General features: G+C 45.2%; 3 pseudogenes; 1 reads left to right on the top strand and 2 right to left on the bottom strand.

Annotated features, from left to right (window-relative positions):
• Positions 1-404: 404 nt before the first annotated feature.
• LOC115641219 lies at positions 405-1,649 on the bottom strand (annotated as a pseudogene).
• LOC115641081 lies at positions 1,621-7,961 on the top strand (annotated as a pseudogene).
• A 1,332-nt stretch (positions 7,962-9,293) lies between these two features.
• Positions 9,294-9,868, bottom strand: LOC115641079 (annotated as a pseudogene).
• Between the last annotated feature and the right edge of the window lie 13,030 nt (positions 9,869-22,898).

Here is a 22,898-nt window from a genome sequence, read left to right as displayed (position 1 = left end):
TGCACTCGGCTCCCTATACAATGAAAGGGGAAAGATAGGCACCTAAAAATGGGATTCACAAAAGCCAGCATGCTCAGGGGTTCCTCATGTAGGCTAGCCAATGGGAGATTCCAAGGAGGTGCCTATCTGTCAACTGTGAACACTTTCCTGGGGTAAGGCACCAAAGATGTTTTTCGCAAGAGGCCTGGGGAGTGAGAAGGATGCCTGATTCATGACTCTTAGCTCAGCCATTTGGGTACTCAACTAGGAGGCAAAAGATCCAGCTTCAATTTCCCCCTCTGCCTTAGGAGAAAAGGGATTTGAACAGGGAACTACCACTTCTTAGGAGAGTACTATAACTTAGAAGAGTACTATAACTATTACTCTTGTTTAATTTCCCCTTCTTTTCCCCTCACAAAACCCATTCAGAAGTTAATATGCTTCCTTGAGAAGTTCATGCTTCTCTTCAAGGCTGCCCTCAGGGAATCTTTCATCTGCTGGTTCCTCATGCTGAAGATGAAGGGGCTCATGAGAGGGATTACCACTGCGTTGAGCAGGGCCACCAGCTTGTTGAGCGAGATGTCGCTGCCCGAAGGCCGGACATACATGAAGATGCAGCTGCCATAGCCCATGATGATGATGATGAAGTGGGAGGAGCAGGTGGAGAAAGCCTTGTTGCGTCCTGAGTGGGATGTTATCCTGAAGATGGTGGCAACAATATAAGTGTAGGACACCACCGTCAGGATCAAGGAGCCCAGCAGGATGGCGGAGGAGGTCATGAAACTCAGCAGCTCCACAAAGCTCGTGTCCACACAGGACAGCTTGACCAAGGCTAAGATGTTGCAGAAGAAGTGGTCAATCTGGTTGGCATTGCAGAAGGGCAGGGTGATGACCAGGATGGTGGGGATGATGGTGGCCAGGAACCCCGTTGCCTACGACCCCACCACGAGCTGGAAGCAGAGCTGAGCATTCATGACCATGGTTTAGCGCAGTGGGTTGCAGATGGCCACATAGCGGTCATAGGACATAACGGCCAGCAGGACAAACTCACTGCAGCCCAGAAGGAAGTAGAAGTAGCACTGAGTGATACAAGCCAGGTAGGAGATGGACCTGTCACCTGTCAGAAAGCTGGCAATCACCTTGGGTAGGACAGAAGATGTAATAAGGATCTCCAAACAGGAGAGGTTCCAGAGGAAGAAGTGCATGGGGCTATTGGAGGTGACGGTCTAGAGGGATGATGGCAATGATCATGATATTGGCAGACAAGATCAGCAAGTAAGAGGCCAAGAAGCCAACAGCAATGAGGCATTCCAGAGGGTGGGAGTAGAGGAAGCCAATGAGGATAAATTCGGTCACGGTCGTTTGGTTCCACATGGCTACATTGGATCTATCTGTGAGGAGTAGAGGGAGGATGGAGGGAATAGAAAATAATGTGTTAGATGAACAGGAGAAAAGAAAAGTAGAAAAACAGAAGAGTAGAGAAGAGGAAAGAAAAGATCAGAAGAGAACATAAAAGAAAAAGGAAGAGAGATAAGGAGGAAAAATGATAAACTGTAGAGGAAGAAAGCAAGGGTGAAATAAGAAAAGTGAAGACGACAAAAGAACAATACATCAAATAAAAAATTATCTTGTGGGCAAAGGATGGGATGGGAAGAACAAGAAGTCAATGTGAGCAGGGAAGGAGAGACAATGAGAAGAGGAAACAAATGGCAAACAGAAGAGGAAAGAAAAATGGAGGAGAGAAAAGCTCAAAAAATAAAGAAGAGCAGAGCTGGGTGGAATTGTTTCCTTGGGCAATTTTTTTACTTTTTTTGTGTGGGGGGGGAGAGAGGGGAAGAAAAAATAAAAGTTTTCAGCTGAAAACTCTTCAAAATTTCTGGTTTTTATTTTCTTAATGAAAAGTCAAAAATTGTCCACAGAAAGCAGACACCTACCACAAAGGTTTTAGTTAAAATGAAAACCCATTTTTTTTTGTCAAAAACCAGTTTTGATAGAAATATTTGGACTAGCCTTAAATATAAGGAAAGAAAAAAAAAGTAAAAAGAGTGAGTGAGTGAGATTCTGTGGCTTGCATTGTGCAGGAGGTCAGACTAGGTGACCATAACGGTCCCTTCTGACCTTAAGTCTATGAGTCTAAAAGAAAGGAGAAGTAAAATTAAAATAATGGAACAGAGAAAAGCAATAAAGGAAAGGAGAGAGTGAAAATGAGATGAGAGAAATGAAGAAAGAGAATAAGAAGGAAAGGAGAAAAATGTAGGAACCAAAAAAAAAGGAAGGAAAGAAAAAGACAAAAAAAGAAAAAAAGATGAGTGAAAAAAAAGAAGGGAGAGAAAGGAGAAAGGGAAAATGAAAATATAAGAAAAAAAGTTATCAAAACGGAGATAAAGGATATTTAAAAAAAGAAAGAGAAGAGAGAAAAGAAAAACAAGAAAAGGAAATAAATAAACAGAAAGGGGGGCAGAACAGCTACTAACATTAGTGTACGTCTGTGATGTTAGGAAGGTACTATAAGGCCAAGCCGGCTACACACAGATTGAGCCCTGTGCCTCAGTCATCACCAACTACTGTAAAACAAATTCTTGTAGGGTAATTTTTTAAATTCTAGTCCCTGCTCTTTTGGATTAAATACTAAAGTAGTTTATTCTGAACTTCTTTAAAGACTGAAAAGTAGTAATCATTCTGATTTTTCTCTTCATGCCAAGCTGTGAGAAGCCCTCAAACAGCTCCTACAACATCAAGATCTTTTGACTAGTCCAGCGGGTATTGTCACATCTAAGCGAATTGTACTTTCATATGTTGACTCTAGTTCTTCTGGTCTCACAATCTACTTGCCATTCTCTGTGAAGTAAGTCTGCCTCAACTGGGTGAGGCTGATTAATTTTAATGATCGCAGGTACCGCAGGGGATCCACTCACTGGAGAATCCCAGAGCCACTTTTTGTGATGTACATGGAAAGAGAAAAAATCATGACACTTTCCAAGAAATTTTAACTAGGTTACCATCTGTGAATCCAACTACTGATACCTTTCAGAGTGTTTTAGCCTTTGCCCATATGTCATAGACTCACTTGTGATGGCAGAGACCTTTAATGTGCAATTAATTCATTCATGTGCCTCCTACCATATAATTATTGTGCTCCTTACACTTCTTTGGTACACAGCATAATCCAGTGGGTTATGCACTGGTCTGGGAAACAGGAGATGCTCATTTCAAATTATATGTATTCCATTTGCTCAGGGCAGGTCCTTTAGCACTAAGACCCAGATCCAGAAAAGCATTTAGGTGCCTAACTACTGCTGTGACAATTGGGCCCATCATTTTTGCCTGCTTGGGAATTAACTATGGAAAGTTCACTAATAAATGTTATAAACAGGTTAAGTCCCAACCATTGCTTCAAATGAAATGAGATTGGAGGGACTTTAACAACAATAACTCTAGCCCATCTCAACTACTTTCTTCACTTTCCCTCCAAAGAACAGTTATTACCGTCTTTGATGCCATCTAAGAGACTGACAGATGAGGGTGGTTGTTTTTTTTTCCCTTCTAAAACTCTCTTCAGCTAAAGGGACAGGGAGCGAGGGACGTTGTTAACATGAAAACCTTATTTAATACCTTACCTTTCAAATGCTTTCACTGTGCTTTCTTCTTTTCTTTATCTTTAATAAAAGGTTAAAAGGATTTTAATGGTGTGTTTGCCATGGGATTAAGCAGGCTGAGGCCTGTGTGTGTCAAACCCTGAACTTTATTTAACATTGTTTGATGTTGGACAGTGACAGGGTTATGGTAACACCTTTGACTTTTTGGGCCCACATATTCCATCTTAATTAATACAACACTAGTACTTTAAACACCTATGTTCAAAATTTAGGCAGCATTGAGATCCTCCAAGCCCCCAAGCCCCCACTTAGCTGTTATCTAACCCTGTAAGTACCTTAATTCACTCAATGCCTAAAGTTTTGCTACAAAAGTCCCCTTAAGTGCTTATGTTTCTGCTTCTAGGCATGCACACTGCTGCCTCACTTGAGGTGCCTGGTTGCCTCTCAAGTCTGAGTCCCAGTCGGATCCTCAAACCAAGTGAACATAGGCATTGCTGCACTTCTTTCTCCTGTGGAACTTGATCTGGTCGGTGGGTTCTGAGCATGCCGAAATCCACACAAAACAGTGGAGGGAGGAAGGAGGATTTCCCTCATAACTAGGCTAGGAGGGATTCAATTTTTATTGGTGAATATTAACAACACCCACAAACCGACGAAAAAATATTGCCATCAATAATCAAAACTGACAGATAGACAAAGTAAGAAAAATGCTACCTGAGAACTTATTACAGTTTGATTTAAGGATATTTACTTTGTATATTTTCACATGTGATGTTGACAATGTGTATTATAACATTTTATAAAGCTTTAACTTTTTGAAAGTCAGCATCTACTGTCATTAAATAATTATTGTATGATCCCCTCCACCATAATTTCCTGCAACTGTGAAAATTTAAAAAGATAAACATTGTGATGATGGGAGGGAGCTTAAAACCCTTGATTTTGCAAAACTCTGAAATCCTAAATCATTAAGAATTGTGGGGAGCTTAAAAATAAACATCAATAATATTGCTCAAAATTTCTTTTTTTAAGAAATCAATTCTGCCAACTCGACTCATAACTTGTAACCCAGGGGTAACGAGACACAAATGAGGGATGAGGGATTCTATGTTCCTAACCTCTTGTTTCTGGTTTTCACTGAGTGGCCAAGGCCCAGATCCACAAACAGACGAAAGCATTGCAATGTGTGGCTGTTATAAACAGATAGTTAAGGGTTAATGTCTCTTTTACCTGTAAAGGGTTAACAAAAAGGGACCCAAACACCTGACCAGAGGACCAATCAGGAAACAAGATACTTTCAAATCTGAGTGTAGGGAAGCCTTTGTTTGGGGGTTTTGGGTTTGTGCGTTGTTCTCTCTGGGTCCTGGAGGTGCAACCAGGTTTCTGCCAATCTCTCTGCTACAGTCTCTTATCTATTCAGAATAGTAAGTAAGTACAAAGGCAGTCATAGTCTTTTAAGTTGTTTTTCTTTATTTGCAGATGTGTACTTGCTGGAAGTAGCTTAAATTGTGTTTCTGCTGGAGAAAGCTTCTTTCTATTGTCTATGAGCTAAAAAACCCTGTATATTTACCATCTTGATTACAGAGACAATTTTTATGTTTTTTCCTTCTTTATTAAAGTTTTCCTCTTTTTTAGAACCTAATTGATTTTTTGGGGTTATCTTTTGTAAGACTCCAGGGAAGGGAGTCTGCACTCACCAGGGAATTGGTGGGAGAAAGGAAAAGGAGGAGGGAAGAAAAACCTGCTCTCTGTGTTATCTCTGTATCTCTCTCCGGGGAAGAAGGGAGGGAGAAGGGAACATTCCTTTCGGGTGGGGATTCAAGGAATTGAATCACAGTGGTCTCCTAGTGTACCCAGGGCAGGAAGGAGCTGGGAGAAAGAAAGGAGGGGGAAGGGAAATGGTTTATTCCCCTTTGTTTTGAGACTCAAGGAATCTGGGTCTTGGGGGTCCCCAGAGAAGGGTTTGGGGGGACCAGAGAGTATCAGACCCTAAAATTCATGATTGGTGGCAGCGCTACAGAATCTAAGCTGGTAATTAAGCTTAGGGGAATTCATGCTAGTACCCATATTTTGGACGCTTAGGTTCAGATTTGGGAATTATACTATGACAGTGGCAACACCTAATTTTAAGACACCAAGACAACCAGTGGAATCCACAAGTCCTGATTAGGCCCCCAGGCTCCCTATAAAATGAATGGGAAGAGACAGGCACCTAAGAATGGGATCCACAAAAGCCATCATGCTAGGCAGGGAGATGCTTAAATTAGCCAAAGCCAGATGCCAATGAGAGGGATGTGTCTTAAGCCTGCCCCTCTCAGCGAGTTCAGCACCTAAATCTGGGCTGGAGGTAGGCACCTAGCTTTGTTTGGGATTTTCAGCTGTGAATCCTCTCCTGGAGTTAGGTACCGATGTCATTTTTTGCAAGACATGCCCGGGGGAGAAGAAGCAGTGCTTTATAGCTTTTAGCCCACTTGTTAGGACATTCACCTGGGACATTAGAGACCCCGAGAGGGAATCTGAACCAGGGCATCTCACATCCCAGGTGAGCACCCTAACAATTGAGCTAAAGGTCCCCTGGTGTCCCCTGTGTGGAGTTGGGCTACTTCAGATCACTCCTACTGGATCAGACCCTGCAGGTGAGATAGGCTAAGAATTGCCACTATGAATGACAATGAATAATCATTGAACCAGGGACAAGATCATGAGGATGACTCTAAAGCCTAGTGTTTTGAGCATTCACCTAGGATGTAGAAGAGCTAAATTCATGTCTCTGTTTATTATTTATACATAGTGGAGCAGCTTCAACATCAAAGACTGAGACAGAGCCCTACACCAGACCATCCCATAATCCAATGATTAGGGCTCTCTTTTGTAGTGTGGAAGACCCAGCTTCACAGATCTTCTCCACATGAGGTACGAGAGGAACTGTTGGGTTTTCTATAGCACATTATGGCCAACACACTTGGTTTGGGTCAAGCCTTTGTTTGAACCAAAAGCATTTCTTGAGGTTAACAGCCACTGTTAAAGCAGTAGATAGTAACAGATAGACAGAAAAAGGTTAGGACCAGTTACCTCTCTGAGGAAGCTGAATCAGGAACTCTGTGTGGAGAATTGGCTCTGGGCCATGGGAGGGGGAATCTCAGAGAACGGGGCCTAGGAGCGTTTGTGAGGTGGAGGGTTGTGAGAGGGGAGGAAGGGGATTAGGGGCTGGGAGTTTTGTTTGGGGGTCTGAGCTGTGTGAGGCAGAGGGAAGGAGACACCTGGGGACTAGAGTAAGAACATTCAGAGGGTGGAGGATGCGGCAGAGGCTGGAGTCAAAGGGTCTGAATCTCCTCTCCCTGAAACTAGACATACACCATTGTAACACCATGGACTTACGTTGAGATGAGTGACTGGGAAATCAGCCCTATTGACTCCAGTGGAGTTACTCCTGATTTACACCAGGATGAGTGAGAGAGAATTCAATTGACTGCAGTGAAGTATTTCTAATTTTCTTATGTTGATACATTTGGGTGATGATTTATTGTGCATGGCTAGAGATCAAACCGGGCCTCAGATCCTCACACCAGGGACTTCAAAGCTCAATAGAGTTCAGTCCACCTACTCGCCCTCGGGGGAAATAAAGTGACAGCGTTATCAACCACAGTGTTTAGTTCTCATTTAGGCATCAGCCTTTGAAGTGGTTGGAGTCACACCAAACAGATTGCACTGTGAATGTGCATAGTGAAAGGAGGAGCTGGTTGAAAGCTGTTTCTGACTCACAGCCCCATAGCTACTGAAAGGAGAATGTTCTGGCCAAAACTGGAGAACTTCCTATCAGAGGAATACCATCTCCTTTTATGGCTGCCTGGCTCAGGCTTACTTCCATTTCCTGCTGGGCATTTCAGAGAATGTCTTGTTGGCCATGATGTCCTGCGATTAATATGTGGCCATATGTTACCCACTGAACTATAGCAGCATCATGAATAGAAAGGTCTGCATATGGTTGGTGATGGGATCATGTATGTGGGGATTCTTCTCCATCTTGGTCCCTACCATGATCAAACTTGAATTGCCCTGCTGTGGCCCCAACATCATCAACCATTTCTTCTGCTACCATGCCCACTTGTTATATCCCGCCTGTGCCATCATCGGGCTGGTGAACCCATCGACATCATTATCTCGCTGTCTGTGTTGCTAGGTTCCCTGCTGTTGATGGTCATCTACTAAATGTATATTATCTGCACTATCATTCATATCCCATCTGCCAAGGGCAGGGAGAAAGATTTCTGCACCTGTGCGTCTCATTTCACTGTGGTTACCATTGGCTACAGCACCTCCATCTTCATCTACATCAGGCCCTCACAAGTCCCCTCTTTGTGTGGCTTGTCCCCTGTCTGGTACTGAGAGAAAACCAGATGTGGTTTTGTCCAGTATCACGGACTAGGGAAGCATACAAGGTCACAGTGGTGGATGGGGCCACAGCTTTCCCAGAAGTACCAGAATGTTCGGTATTCTGGGAAGGCATCAGTGGCAAACCAAGTTGAGGGCAGAGTTGGGGAACATTTTCCAAGCCATTGACAGATCGTTTAACTCAGCTAAAAACATAGCAGCATTTGTCAATGGCAGGGAAATGATTGCGATACACCCAGAAAATCATGGCAGGTTGTCCGCACCACATGCTGGAGAGGAAAGGGAACCCCCCCTAAGGTCTCTGCCAATCTGACTGGGGGGAAAATTCCTTCCTGACCACCGCATGATGATCAGTTAGACCCTGATCATGTTGGCAAAGTACCAGCCAGCCAAACACCCGAGAGAGAGATAATGGCTAAGTACCACCTCAGAGACCTGGCACATCCCACCCAATTTTCCATCTCCAGCTAGGGCCACCCTGATGCTTCAGAGAGTAGGAAAAAAACCTCCCAAAATACATGTGATGGGGGGAGAATCCCTTCCTGATAAGACATATGCTGCGAGACCCAGAATTGCTGAACCCTGCCCTCCACCATCAGAAGCAGCCCCTTCATACAATCTCACTCAGACATGTGTCCAACTCTCTCTTAAAATGAATTTGGTCACTTGCCCCCCACAACTTCTATTTGGAGGCTGCTCCAGAACCTCACCCCACTGGTGGATAGAAACCTCCCTGTAATTTCTAGCCAGTCTGTCCATCACTCACACAACCAAATGTACATGTAAGCCAGGCTGACACAGTGGCCCCAGTAGCTCCATTGGAAGCAGTAGCTCAGATGCACAGATGCTACAAATTGCTTTACCTCCACCAAAGTCAGTGGAATTACACAGATGTGTTGAGGATCTACCCCAAATGTCTTCTCTCACCGAGACCAGTGTTACATCTGTCTGACTCCTCAGGTACCAATGAAGCCACTCCTGATTTATACACACAAGCACACAAGCAAGACAACTCCAATCATTATTTTCACTGGCCATGGAACACGTGCTAGTGGCCAAGCAGTGTAACAGGTATTGTTTTCGCACAGAATGAAACTCTGATTCCTTTTGTGCACAAAATTTACACCCATTTAACTCCACAACTGGGCCAGATTTTCTACTGGTGAAAATCACCCCAGCAGCAGTGATATCAGCGGAGTTAATCTGGATTTGCATTGGTGCAACTGAGATCAGAATGAGACCCGGTTGTGTGCAAGCTGTTTGGTCATGGAAATAACCTACATTAATGAACAAATACTACATAAGCAAACTTTTATTCTTGGTGAATTACCTACAACCAGTCAGTCTTCTCAGGGCAGCTTTCATCTCCTTGTTCCTCATGCTGTAGATAATTGGATTCATGATTGGTGGCAATACAGAATAAAGAACAGCCATGGCAAGATCCGGAGCAGATGGGGAGCTGGAGGTGAGTTTTAAGTAGGCAAAGATGCCAGTGCAAACAAGCAAGGAGACCACAGGAGGTGAGGAAGGCAGGTGGAGAAGGCTTTATGCCGTCCCTGCTCAGAGGGGATTCTGAGCACTGACTTGAAGATCTGAACATACGACACAATGATAAAAACAAAGCAGCCTAAGACTAAACATATACTAAAGGTAATAACCCCACTATCACTCATATATGAGTCAGAGCAGGTGAGCTTGAGTAGCTGGGGGATTTTACAGAAGAACTGATCCACCATATTGCCTCCACAGAAGGTCAATGCAAACGTGTTCCCAGTGTGTAGCATAGAGTAGAGAATACCACTGATCCAGGTACCAACTGCCATTTGGACACAAGCTCTGCTGTTCATCATTGTCTCATAGTGCAGAGGTTGGCAGATGGCAACATATCAGTCATACGCCATGACGGTAAGAAAGGAATAATCTGCTCCCAGCAAGAAGATGAGGAAAAAGATTTGAGTAATACATCCAGCATATGAAATGGACTTGGTGTTCATTGGGAATTGGCAATGGATTTGGGGATGGTGATAGAGATGGAGCCAAGGTCTACGACGGACAGATTCATCAGGAAGAAGTACATGGAAGTATGAAGGTTGTAGTCGAGGACTATAACGATGAAGATGAGAAGATTCTCCATCAGGGCTGCCAGGTAAATCACTAGAAACACCGCAAAGTGCAAAATCTGCAGCTCCCGAACTTCAGAGAATCCCAGGAGAAGGAACTCAGTTAAGGCGGTTCGGTTCGACATTTTCTTTCTCAGGTTGGGGAACAGAGCCCCACTGACTCCAGTGGAGTTACTCCTGATTTACACTGGGGTGAGAGAAAGTAGAATCAGCTCAATGTACTCCAGTGGAGTTACTCCTAATTTAGAGCAGGATGATGGAGAGGAGAATTAGGAACAATTGCTTTCTAAGGTATTTGTATATCTCTGTCACCAGAGGTGGGCGAACTCTGGATAACAGTGTATAAATGTTACTACCCTCAGTTTACCGAGGGGAATTGGGGGTCTGGCTGGCCATATTCTGCTGTCAGGGCACTGCTGCAAATGTGGGTAATTTCACTGCATGCTATGGAATTACTCCCACTTTATGCTGCTCTAAAATGGAGCAGCATCTCACAAGGAGGTGATAAAGAAAACTAACCCCAGGCCCAAAAGCCAGGTCTTGATCAAGCTAATAATTACATCAAGGCCATAGGCCTCAATCATACTAACATATAGAAGAGTAAGGAAAATAATCAATCACTAACTCGCCTAAGGCTCACTCTCTGATTTAATACACTATCATAACACTATTAAATGCTACTAACACTACAGTGACCACCAAATGCTGCTAAACAATAAAAATGCTGCTATAAGGGGTTAAAAAACTAACATAAAATCCCTTAAATAACCCATCCATCTCTGCCGGAATAGACTAACAGCTGCTAGGTCATTGTGGTTTATTAAGTAGCTCATGCAAGCATAAAAGATAACCCGTAATAACTTGGCCAAAGGAACAAACATGTATTTTTGGACCCAAGTTCCTCAAAATTCGCTTCAAAACACAGCTGCTGAAACCGCAAGTACAAGGTAACCAAGTGTCAAGGTCTTGGCAATAGCAAAATCTTCCTAAGAGGAAGTAAAAAGGGACAAGCTTTGCAATTTTAGCTCTTTTTGCAATATATAAAAATAATTAATAGCAATTGTTTTAAAAAAATGTCATATGTTAGCCAAATAAGGTAATGACAGCTGTGTAAGCTCATGTAATAATTTGCGGTTTTAGGCTTTATAAGCACAGGTATCACTGCTGTAAGGTAAAGCGACTTACCTCTTGCTAGAGGACCTGTCATCTCTCCATGCATATGCATGTATTCTCTGATTAATCAATAAAAGAGCCTCAGGCTGTCTGATCAACTCAACTCGGTGGTGGTCATTTTCCACGACAATTTGGTGCACTGGCCGGGAACCCACAAGAGGGCTTCTCCTGAAGCGGGGGACCGCAGGCCGTCTCCTTCCAACCCCAGGGCCCAACTAAGGTAAGAGACCTTTTGAAATCTCTATTGGGGTTGGCAGAGGACTGGTCTGTGGGCTCCGGTTTGGGGTAGGTCACAAGCTGGGTTCGAATTTTTAGCCATCAGACAGACCTGACGCCCTTTCTCTAGGGTTTCCAGGTAATACGAGTCTCTGAGGTGTAAAAGCCTTTCCAAAGGCTCCCGAGGTTTTAAAGGTACCGCCGGCAGCCCACGGACCACGCTCCTTTCGGTCCGGAGAGTCCTGATCCGCTCCTGGGCTAGTACGCCCAGGGAATTGATTGGGGGTCCCCTTCCTACTGGGTCTGGTGGGGATCCGGGTTCTACAGTGTCTCGTTATAAAGTGCCTGTGTCTGTGTGTGTGAGGGCCAAGCGGCCAGAGTAAATGCAGCTGTGGGAAGATGCATCGAGCCTCCTGCGAAGCAAAAGCTCGTGACCGGGAGTGTCTCGAAAGCAAGGCCCACAGCTGAGCTTTGTGTATGAGTGTGGAAAGATCGTGAAGCTTCCCAGCTGGCAGGCCTTGGTAAGTGGCTAGCCTGCTGGGTGCTTGTGTGTTTCCCCGTCTTTTTCCCTTCCCTCCATGACCTATGACCCTGTGACCGCTCCTCAAGCACTGTTCTTTCAAGACCGCAGGGTCCCTTTTCTGCCCACTGGAGCCATAAGCTCCCTTCCCTTCTCGGAGAGGAGGGAAGCCCCCAGGAAAACCGTACCGCTGGGTTCGTAGCTTCAGAAGCATCGTTGGCTTAAGGCTGGTGCTCTGGGCTGACGACAGGCGTGCGGGGACCGCGGGTTTCCCGGGAGGAAGCCCATCCCATCCTTTACCTCCTTCCTTGTAGGTACCTGCTGTTTGGCGGGTCAGCGAAAGCCTACTCTTATATCCCCTGCCCAGGGCAGGTAAAGACGCCATCGGTGTTAGAACCGTGGTAATCCTGATTAGCGCTCCCCTGGTGTGAAAGGCTTGTGTGAAAGAGGGCTGAAGTGAAAATGGGGTCTAGTCAGTCTAAAGGGATTCCAATCCCACCAAAAGGCACTCCTGCTGCTTATATGTATGTGCACCGCGGCCCGTCGACATGTAGATATTTGCAAAAGTGGAATTGGTATACTAGAGATGACCCAAAACTGCAATTTCCTGTGGAGGGCAGTTTTGATCTTGATAGGATTGTGCACCTCAGGGGTGCCCTTGTTGCTAACTCTGTAGGACAGGGACAGTTTAACGCTTATTTTGAATGGCATGATGAAATGGGTAAAAGACGTCAGGAATCCCAAGTTAGGGGGTTAAAAGATACCCAAGAGAAACTAAAAACTCAACTTAAAGAGGCACAGGAAAAATTAAATAGTGCTCAAAATTTGCCCAGTCCCCCTTCCTTAAACGTGGTTCCCCTCTGTCCGTCTCAAACGCGCCCAAAACCGACTGCCCCGAAAAGAATCTACCCTTCACCCCCCTCCGATGAGCTAATTGATCTGTTCTTAGACTACAGACAGTGGCCCGATAATCCTGTTCCCATCCCTAATAATCCTCCCGCCTATAGCCCGGATGCTCAGGCAGGGGGTGGGGCCAGATCTGGAGACAGAAGTGAGACAGAGGACAACCGAGGTGACCATCCAGACACCTCATCTCCCTCGGGTTCTGGTAGACAAACGCCTCCCATGACCCCTTCAAGTGGGTCCACGCCCCGGTCTGCCATGTCTGACGACTTAATAGAAGCTCTAGCCTTAGTAACAGCGGGGGAAAAATTTATAAACGATTGGCAACAGGCGTCACGTAAAGAAAGCATAGACTGGGAGTGCAGAGAAATTAACTGGGAAAAGGTATCTCCAAATTCGCCGCTACGGCGGCTGTCGGGTACTATAGCCGAAATGAAGGAACTCATAACATCGCCAAAATATGACTCCCTTCTGAATCTTCGCCGCTCTCCGGTCTCCGACGACCCTGATGTGGTGGCTTTTCATACCTGCCGTAGGGAGTGGCTGCGTAAGGCTAAGAAAATCCCCAACCCGCCTAAAACCGTTGCTAATTTTCCCCTCCGCCAGCTGCCCGCAGGCGCGGGAGGGTTAATGACAGTGCATGCTCCCTGGTCACCTGGTGTTCTTTATAACCTTATTGAAAAGTTTCCAAAAATCAGGGAAGATCCCGTTAAATTTCAAGAGCAATTGAAAATGATAATCAAGTGTTATAACCCCTCACATGCTAATATGCACCAACTGTTATCAGCTATAGTGCCCAGAGAGACCCTTACGCGCCTCTATGCTAGGGCAAATTGGCCAGCTGACCTCGGCCAGATGTCTAAGGCTGACTTTGCCCAAAAAAGAAATAACCTGATTAATGAGGTTCTCAATGTATGTCCAAGGAAAACGGACTGGGCCAAAATAAATGCCTGTAAGCAAAGTAAGGGAGAAAATCCGGCTGATTATATGGAACGTATAAAGCAAGTGTTTGAAAGGCATTCGGGGATTAATAATGCAGAACAGACAGCCACGCAAGCGGTAGTGGCGGCCTTTGTGCAAGAACTCTTGCCAAAGGTAGGAGAGCAGTTAAAAGTTAATTTAGTGGATTGGGAAGGCAAAAATCTGGAAGAAATTCTGGCAGCAGCACAGCATTTCCACCGCCAGTTAGAAAGGAAAAAGGATGAAACAGAATCTAAACTTATGGCTTTACAGATCCAAAGTATACAAAACTCCGCTGGGAAAGGGCCCAGGCAGAGACCAAAACAGGCTGTAACTAAAAATCAACCCTTTGCTGGAAGTAACCCCCTGACTAATCTTGGTTCCACAGCCTGCTTTTCGTGTGGGCAAGAAGGACATTGGAGAGCCAATTGTCCCCAGTTAGGGAAAGACCAGTGCAGGTATTGTAAAAAGGAGGGACACCTTATTAAGGACTGTCCCACACGACCTCCTAGACCGTTTCCAAAGCAGGAGGGATTGCCTTTTCCTGCTCCACCAGCCCCAGCTCTTAACTACTAGGAATGCCAGGAGACTAATAACGTCGTCGTTGCCCCCCTTGTTCATGTGGATCAGACTGGTCTGACTGTTTCTTGTCTAATAAATGGTGTCCCTACCCCTTGCTTGGTTGATACAGGAACTTCTAGGTCCACCTTAAGAGCACGAGGTTTCTCCACTGTACCCCTTTCCTCTGAGGTCGTAACTGCTGTGGGGGTAGGAAACACTCCTATTCCCCATCCTGTGTCATCTCCCCTATCCATATCTATCGGTCCTCTTTCTGCTGACCATGCTTTCCTCCTCAGTCCGTGCTCCCCTGTAAACCTTTTAGGAAAAGATCTGTTGTGCAAACTCCATTGCACTATCTTTTGCTCTCCAGACGGAGTCTTTTTGGAGGTCCCAGACCCGGCTCATAATGAGGTTTTAGGTCCCTCCAGATTGATCCAGCCCCAGATCAGGAGCCCGACCCCAGTCCTTCCTTGTTGCAACAGGAACTACCGGCAAAGGTATCCCCCTCACTGTGGGCTGAGCATGCTAACCAAGTAGGACGCATTTGTTCTGCTCAACCTGTCAAAATTCGTCTCAATCCAAGCAAACCTCTTCCTAGAGTCCGGCAGTACCCCCTCTCTCAGCAAGCTGAGGAAGGAATTCGCCCGGTTCTTTCTGCTCTGCTTAAACAAGAAGTCATAGTCCCGACAGTAAGTAAATGTAATACTCCCATTCTGCCTATACGAAAACCCGGGAAAAACACCTGGCGATTCGTACAGGATTTGCGTGCTATTAATGCTGCTGTCCTCCCAACTTTTCCGGTAGTTCCCAATCCTGCTACTATTCTCTCTTGTATACCTCCCACTGCTCAGTATTTTTCTGTAATAGATTTGTGTTCTGCTTTCTTTTCTATTCCCATTCATATAGATAGTCAGTTCCTCTTTGCTTTTACTTATCAGGGTGCTCAATACACTTGGACCAGACTACCCCAAGGCTATACTGAGTCCCCTACTATCTTTTCTCAAATCTTAAAGAAGGATCTGGATGATATCTCATTTCCAAATGGGTCTGTCCTAATTCAGCATGTAGATGATCTGTTGCTTGCTTCTGACTCTCTGGAAGCTTCAAAAGCGGATACGTTGGTTTTGCTCCAAGCCTTAGCTCAGAAAGGTCATAAGGCTTCAAGAGAAAAGTTACAACTCTGTCTCCCTGTAGTGCATTATCTGGGCCATGATATCTCTGCAGGAAAACGCGCTTTGTCTTCTTTGCAGGTACAGGCAATTCAAAAGATCCCCAGGCCAATTACAAAGAAACAGCTTAGAGGATTTCTGGGAATGGCAGGCTATTGTAGGCAATGGATTCTGGGTTATGTGTCTCTTGTGCGGCCCTTACAAGATTTAACTCTTAATAAGATCTCTAACCCTATTCCATGGCCTGCGGAAGCAGAGGAAGCGTTTCAACAAATCAAAATTGCTTTAACCAAAGCCCCTGCTCTCGGTCTACCCGATTACAAGAAACCATTTACTCTCTTCTGTCATGAAAGAGAAAGCTCAGCCCAGGGTGTTCTCACTCAGACTCACGGAGAAAAACACAGACCCATAGCTTATTTTAGTTCCTCATTAGACCCGGTAGCAGCTGGGTTACCCCCCTGCCTCCGGTCTGTTGCAGCAGCCACAAAGTTAACAAAAGCCTCAGCCTCTCTTGTCCTTGGCAGCCCTCTCACAGTGGCTGTCCCTCATACTGTCACCGCTCTCTTAACTAAAGGCAAAACACAGCATCTTTCAAATTCCAGACTTACCAAGTATAAAATGCTTCTTTTAAATGCTGCAAATGTTACTTTGGTTAGGTGTCCAGTATTAAATCCTGCTTCCCTTCTCCCCACGGCAACCGATGGGGAACCCCATGATTGCTTATCTATAACTGCTGAATTATCTGCTCCCAGACCTGATCTGCAGGATATTCCCCTGCAAAACCCAGAGTTAATTTATTATGTGGATGGTTCCTGTTTAAGAAATTCGGAAGGACAGCTGGTAGCAGGCTATGTAGTGTGCAACCAACAAAGCATTGTAAAAGCATTCTCCCTCCCTTCAGTGAAGTCAGCCCAAGTTGCTGAACTGTTTGCCCTTACTCGAGCCTGTTGCTTGGCAACCGGTGTGTCTGTTACTATTTATACTGATTCTAGATATGCTTTTGAAGTAGTGCATGATTATGGGCAGTTGTGGAAATATAGAGGATTTCTTACTTCTACCGGAGCACCTATTAGCCACGGCCCATATGTTAATGCTCTTTTATCTGCCTTACAATTACCCTCTGCTATTACTGTGGTAAAATGTGCAGCCCATAAAAAACCCCACGACGATGTTACTTGAGGAAATGCACTGGCGGACGCCTCCGCCAGGCAAGCGGCCCTTTCCGGGTCTCCGGCTTCTACTGAAATATTTACTCTTTGCATGTCCCAGCCCTTCTCTTTAGTTGACTCTTTACAGGATCTAGCACTTACACAGGAGTCAGCATCAAAGGATGAGAGAGACTGCTGGAGACAGTCCGGATGTTCCAAACATCCGGAGGATGCCTTGTGGTATGCCCCAGACGGCCGCCTGGTAGCACCCTTGGCTCTGCTTCCCCACCTTGCCCGGCTAGCACACGGGCTAGCCCATGTAGGCAAGGAGGGGATGATTGCTTCTGTACTTAAGTATTGGTATGCTCCAAAGTTTACGAGCATTGCCCAGCAGTACTGCCAAACATGCCCTATCTGTTTGGCGTATAACAGTGGGCGACCGGTTCGAACCACCCAGGCAGCACACCCGCCGCCGTGGGGACCATTTGTAAACATCCAAATAGACTTCATAAGTATGCCTAAGTGTTGTTCGTATAAATATGTACTTGTGTGTGTGTGCACGTATTCTGGGTGGGTGGAAGCTTACCCATGTGCTAAGGCAGACTCAACCACGGTGGCAAAAAAATTGCTCAAGGAATTTATTCCTCACTTTGGCATCCCTGTCTCAATTAACAGTGACAGAGAAACCCATTTTACAGGTCAAATAACTCAACAAATCTGCAAGACCCTCCATGTGGACCAACATTTACACTGTGCTCACCACCCTCAGAGCGCGGGAGTGGTGAAACGGAAGAATGGGGATCTGAAAAACAAGCTGGAAAAACTGTGTGCGGAAACAGGCCTCAAGTGGCCAGATGCACTTCCTCTGGCATTAATGCAAATAAAAAACACTCCCATGCGTAAACATGGATTGTCTCCCCATGAGATTCTCATGGCTAAACCAATGAGAATGCCAATGTCCCTGCCCCTGCCCCCAAACTCCCAACATTTGCAACTCTGTGATAAAAATGTACTAGAATATTGCAAAGCGCTAATGAGACATGTTAAATTTATTCATTTTCAGGTCCAGAGTGCCCTACCGGATCCAGCTGAGATTGCATGCCATCCGTTGGAGCCTGGTGACTGGGTTTGCTGTAAGGTGTTCCAGCGAAAGTCTGCCTTGGAGCCCAGGTGAAAAGGTCCGTTCCAGGTCTTACTGACTACCCATACTGCAGTGAAGTGCCAAGGACTCCCAAATTGGGTACACGCATCTCATTGCAAGAAGGTAACGCCTCCTTTGGATCCCACCAGTGCCCCGTTTGTTCCACAGCCTCTGCCGACAGCGTCAGCGGGTGAACCTAAGCGAGAACCCAAGTATCACCTTCGAAGTCGGCAGGTTATATAAATCATCATGACTGATCCACAGACCAAGATTAAACAGACTGCACGAGTGCGGAAATGGCTGATGCCCTCCGTCTGGTTCATCTCCACTCTGATGTTTTTTATGTTTCTTCTAAACATTTATGACTCTTTCCTGTCTCAGCTGCTGCTCAATAGACTACTTCATTGTGCCTCCTGGCGACAACAAAACCGAAAGCTACGACAACCACCCCACGCTATCCTCTGTGTGGAGTAAACGCTATCGCTGCTGGGAAAAGGGAAAGGTCGACTCCTCGTTCTGCTTCATGTGGTATACAGACCCGTGCTGCCGAACAAAAGGGAAAGGCAAGAAGGTCTCAAGAAGCCTCTACAGTTAAACCAAAGACTCTTACTATTGAGGATGTTAAAAATTGGCCGTGGTATAAGAGGCGGTACATAATGTGGTATCAGGGAGGAACCTGTGGTTACGCAAAATGGTATTGTGGGATACACTGGATATTGGGATTTATCCCCAGTGCAGCTGATTGCCGCCCAGGTCAGGTCCCCTGGCCATGTCAGATTATTCCAGAACTACTGGACCATCCCCACACCTCCCCTGCTCCCCCCATAGTCCCCCCTTTAAGTATCCCTCCCGTAGTAACTCCATCCCTCAATATCTCAGAAAATCATACCCGTCCCGAGCCCCAATCAGACCCATATTTACCCAAGACCTCGACCATTATACAATGGCCCAGACCCTCTTCCTCTAGTAATTTGTTTTCTTATTGTCTATCCAAGTTAATCTTCTCATTACAGGGCCAAGTGTATGAACGGTATGTTAAATGAAATGCGTTTGGTATGGTGTATCTTAGTTACCGTAATATAACTTCTTATGTTACCTACACAGAAAAACCTGACCAATCTGAAATTTTCATAAATACATGGGACACTGACCATAATATAGACCTTGTGCTAGTCCCAGGTACGTGTTGGCCTCTTACTAATAAGGGTCCAGAATGTTTTGTAGCTACACATGCCACCAGGACTAGTGTCACTGTTGAAAGAATATGTTTAGCCACTGTAGGATTTGTTTGTGCCCAGAACATTCCCATTACTGCAAATCTTTCTTGTACACTACTTCAATACACTCCTTCACATTCAATTAACACCACATTGGCCAAAGAGGGCATTCAGGTTCAAAGCCAACAATTATGGTATGAGCCTAACAAAAAACCTCACTTATCAGGATTCAAGTGAACAATTCTAAATGCTACTTTGGGAACCGTCCATTTCTCCCTACCCCTCACTCACTTTCAAATTACCAGCACTTATTCTAACTGCTCTAAGGGTGCGGCTATACGCCTAATGAAACAGCAAGCTCGACTTACAGAAAGCAGGAAAAGGAGAGACATTTTTGACACTCTGCTGCATGGTGCTAACACTGCAGCATCAGCATGGACTGTTTACAAAACACAGGAACATGAGGGTCACCTGGGACAACTAGACCAGGCCGCGGGATTTGTCTCTGGGGCTCAGATTACTGAGGAGAAGGCCGGCATAGGCGCACTCCATACTATTTCGGCACTAAGCATTGTTACCCAGGACCTGCTTAAGCAAATGGTCCACCAGGTTGCTACGTCAGGAAAGGCATTGCAGTGGGATCAAGCGTGTTCAGAAGTACAGGATTATCTTAACACTATCCTTTTTTCCTTACGTAAGGACCTCGAACAGCAGCGTTGGCCCACTGCCCTTACTAATACATCTGGCATACCCCTCGATTTGTGGCCATGAAGGCATACGTGGAAGTTCTCTAAATGGAAGTGTTGGTGCTCACAGTGTTCCTTCCGGGCTTATGGACCCGTGAAAGGATTTTGGGCCCCCACTTACCGTATTCTTCCAGGTCCTTGGGGTGGTTGCTTGTGGGACTGGGTAATTCATCGAGATGTTTGGGAAATTAAACCCCCTGGCGGTCCTAACCGCTTCTTAATCTGTGCCCCAGCTATAACCCCTGACCTTTGGATAGGTCTAGGTGATCTCTGGAGCTATTGGCCTTTACAGCCCCCACAGCTGCAATGTTTTAGAAAACTACACCCAGGTGAGGTGGTAACTGTTCATCACCGAGTATGTTGGGAGGGTCCTGGTAATCTACAGGACCTAGCCTCCCATATCCTATTGTCTGCTAATGGCAGTTGCGTTCATGTTAATTCCTCAATCATACACAATGTGGCTTTTAATCTCCACACCAGCTCAGGTACTCATAACATTTACTGGCCAGCAGAAAAGGATTATCAGGTTTATTTGGAATTTCAGGTTCCTTTTAATTGGACCTCTGTTGTCCCCGACCGGTTCCATTCATTATTATCTCTCCTACCAGACATTCAATCTATTTCACACTTACAAACTCAAATTCACTATTTAAAAACTGTTTACCAGGAAGCTTTGAACGCTCTCCAAAGTGTTCATTTAGTTTCTACCCTCTGTGTTAAAGGTGATGTTCTATGCCAATTCACAAAGTTTCCAGTCACCCCCAAAACACCCTTGGTATGTATGGCTTCTTTTTGCCATTGGTACGGTTACCTTTGTATGCGTTTGCTGTTGGTGTTGGTGTAATTGCTGGTCACATTGTACTTGCCCTAGTACAACTTCCCGTTCCTATCCCCCACCACAATTGGTCTCTATTAACCCTGTTAGACCCGAACCATATTACACACCCACCAATGCCAGTGATGATATTTGTGTTACTTTCAGAACTAGCCTCCCTGCTAACGTTCAGACCCCTTCCAACACTCCCCAGGAAGGTAATCCTGGCCAAGGAACCAGGATCAGGAAACAATTGAACAGATTGCATAGGAACTCATGAATATTCCCCTTTCAGATATTAATAAAGTGTTTGCTGCCGGGTTAAATCCGGCAGCAAACAAAGAAGGGAATTGATAAAGAAAACTAACCCCAGGCCCAAAAGCCGGGTCTTGATCAAGCTAATAATTACATCAAGGCCATAGGCCTCAATCATACTAACATATAGAAGAGTAAGGAAAATAATCAATCACTAACTCGCCTAAGGCTCACTCTCTGATTTAATACACTATCATAACACTATTAAATGCTACTAACACTACAGTGACCACCAAATGCTGCTAAACAATAAAAATGCTGCTATAAGGGGTTAAAAAACTAACATAAAATCCCTTAAATAACCCATCCATCACTGCTGGAATAGACTAACAGCTGCTAGGTCGTTGTGGTTTATTAAGTAACTCATGCAAGCATAAAAGATAACCCCTAATAACTTGGCCAAAGGAACAAACATGTATTTTTGGACCCAAGTTCCTCAAAATTCGCTTCAAAACACAGCTGCTGAAACCGCAAATACAAGGTAACCAAGTGTCAAGGTCTTGGCAATAGCAAAATCTTCCTAAGAGGAAGTAAAAAGGGACAAGCTTTGCAATTTTAGCTCTTTTTGCAATATATAAAAATAATTAATAGCAATTGTTTTAAAAAAATGTCATATGTTAGCCAAATAAGGTAATGACAGCTGTGTAAGCTCATGTAATAATTTGCGGTTTTAGGCTTTATAAGCACAGGTATCACTGCTGTAAGGTAAAGCGACTTACCTCTTGCTAGAGGACCTGTCGTCTCTCCATGCATATGCATGTATTCTCTGATTAATCAATAAAGGAGCCTCAGGCTGTCTGATCAACTCAACTCGGTGGTGGTCATTTTCCACAGCAGAGGTGACCCAACCCAGTCATAATTACATGGTAAACTCGAGTTAGGAATACAGCCCAGGAGCTCTGATGCTCCATCCCATATTCTAGCCAGATTTCCACTCTCTCTGTGAGAGACAGACGTTCCAGTTCCCTTCTGCTTCTGTAACCACTCAACTAAACTCCCTCTCAGAGCTTGGAAGAGAACCCAGGGGTCCTGACTCCCAGTTCACTCCCTGCACTAACCCAGTAAATCCAACACCCCTCCCAGAGCTGAAAATCCTGGCCAGGAGTTCTGGCTCTACCCACTGGACTCAACTCCCTCCCAGAGCTGGGAACAAAAGTGACGTGTCATGACTCCCAGTCCCCTCCTCTAACGACTGCATCAGACTGTATCTCATCCTCTGTCCCAGTGACTCTCCATTGCCATCAGGAATGACTGCTGCGTGTGACAATGGAGAGTCATTGGGCTAACAAACGCAAGTGAGAATGAGTCTCCAGCCTGGTACTTGGGGCACTCACCTGTTATCTGGAAGAGTTCAAGTCCCTGCTCCAAGTGACTAATTATTCATAAAAAGTGGAGCGGCTTCAACAGGAGAGACTAGGACAGTCTGATTTCAGAACAGGCCATAGCCTGGCGCAGGGGTTGGCAGCCTTTCAGAAGTGTTGTGCTGAGTCTTCATTTATTCACTCTAATTTAAGATTTCGCGTGCCAGTAATACATTTTAACATTTTTAGAAGGTCTCTTTCTATAAGTCAATAGTATAAAACTAAACTATTGTTGTATGTAAAGTAAATAAGGGTTTTAAATTTTTTAAGAAGCTTCATTTAAAATTAAATTAAAATGCAGTGCCCCCTGGACCGGTGGCCAGGACCCCCTGAAAATCAGTTTGCGTGCCACTTTTGGCACGCATGCCATTGGTTGCCTACCCCTGGCCTAGTGGCTCAGTTACCCTCCTGTAAAGTGGGAATTCAAACCCCTTCTCCTCATCAATCAGACAGAGGGATTGAACCTGAGTTTGTCACAAGCCAGCAGAGTGCCCTAACCACTCAGCTTCAAGTTGTGAGGGATACCCATCCCAGAGTCCTTATGAGAGACAGAAATAGAACCCCCAG

The sequence above is a fragment of the Gopherus evgoodei genome, unplaced genomic scaffold (genome assembly GCF_007399415.2).
Source record: "Gopherus evgoodei ecotype Sinaloan lineage unplaced genomic scaffold, rGopEvg1_v1.p scaffold_33_arrow_ctg1, whole genome shotgun sequence".
NCBI classification, from domain to species: domain Eukaryota; kingdom Metazoa; phylum Chordata; order Testudines; family Testudinidae; genus Gopherus; species Gopherus evgoodei.
The sequence above is the reverse complement of the archived record's forward strand: the minus strand, read 5'-3'. Positions and strand labels throughout refer to the sequence as shown.